The sequence below is a fragment of the Borostomias antarcticus genome (genome assembly GCF_949987555.1).
Source record: "Borostomias antarcticus genome assembly, chromosome: 22".
In the NCBI taxonomy this organism is placed as follows: domain Eukaryota; kingdom Metazoa; phylum Chordata; class Actinopteri; order Stomiiformes; family Stomiidae; genus Borostomias; species Borostomias antarcticus.
The window spans coordinates 9260524-9261864 of NC_140255.1; positions in this window are offsets into that span (position 1 = coordinate 9260524).

Consider the following 1341-nt stretch of genomic DNA (forward strand, 5'->3'; position numbering starts at 1 on the left):
GTGGGCGGGGCCTATCAGGTGTAAATACAAGCGCAGTGCGAGTGCTCAGAGAAAATGATTGTGCACTTCACTTGGTTGCACGCCGTGTTCAGGTAATATTGTTGGAGTGATGTTGTTATTGTTGTTGACACCCTGGACAGAGTGCCTCATGACTGCAGGATGCTGCGTTCAAGTAGAAACGTCATCTTTCAGCTTACATGCAGTAGTGAGCTGCTTGTTTGGGGATCTGTGTACAGTAGACGTAATATATCTCTCTCATGGTCCTATATTAAATACATGTTGAATAATCCTTTCATTTTTCAATTTATTATTCAGTGGGAACTGACCCTTAACCTCTCTCTCTCTCTCCCTCTCTCTCACGCACGCACGCACGTGCACACGCAAACACTCACACTCACACTTTACCCAAATATCAACGTCCATCAGCCTCTTCCAGTTTTTAGAGGCTCATGTGATGTCATCCTGGGCCTGGTTCCTCCTCCTCCGTCCTCCACCAATCAGATCCCGCCCCTCGGCTGCTCCCCCTCTGAACGTCCTCTGTTCTCCCGGTTCCGCTGGGGTTCTACAGGTGTTTTTTGTCCTGGCCCGACTGGGCCTGGTCCTTCTGGCCTCGGTCCTGCTGGCCTCGGTCCGGCTGGCCTCGGTCCTGCTGGCCACGGTCCTGCTGGGCTCGAGGAGGTTCTGTTGGGTCTGGGCAGAGCAGTCTCAGCAGGTCCAGCAGCGCTCGTCTGATCTGAGCTCCGAACTTGTGCGAGCCCTGAGGGAACGACACGCCGCCACCAGGAAACAGAGCAAAACCTCAACCAAACATCCTTCTGGAGCAGCGCTTCCCTATTCTCACTACCCACAACTTCTGGGGGGAAAGGAATGGTGTTCGTGGACAACAATAGGAAGACTCTTGGATTTTCTGCGCGGACGATGATTGGCCCACGCAGATAGTGGGGCTGTGCAGGGAGGCTGATTGGCCTTTATGATTGCCTGTTCAAATGCAGCTGGGTTTGAAAGGTAATGCGCTGGCTCCGCCCCTAGGCCCATGTTTTGTGGCGCTGGACTCCATACTAGCATTCTCCACAATGTGTGGAATTCCAGAATGTGTGTAATTAGGGTTGTCCGCGACTGAGTTTTGTGAGTCTAATCAGATTTGCCTGTTCAGACCAGAGATTCGACAAGTCATTCCTTTCTTTTCATATAGGTTGAGGGGAGATGTTCAACTCAAACTCGCAGGCTGCCTATTTTTCTTGCTGAACATGAATCTTCTAGCCCACATTGTTCATCTACCTCAGATGCCCTCATGTTTTTATGCAGTGTTTCCGCTAGACAGACAGATGTAGTGATGAGACT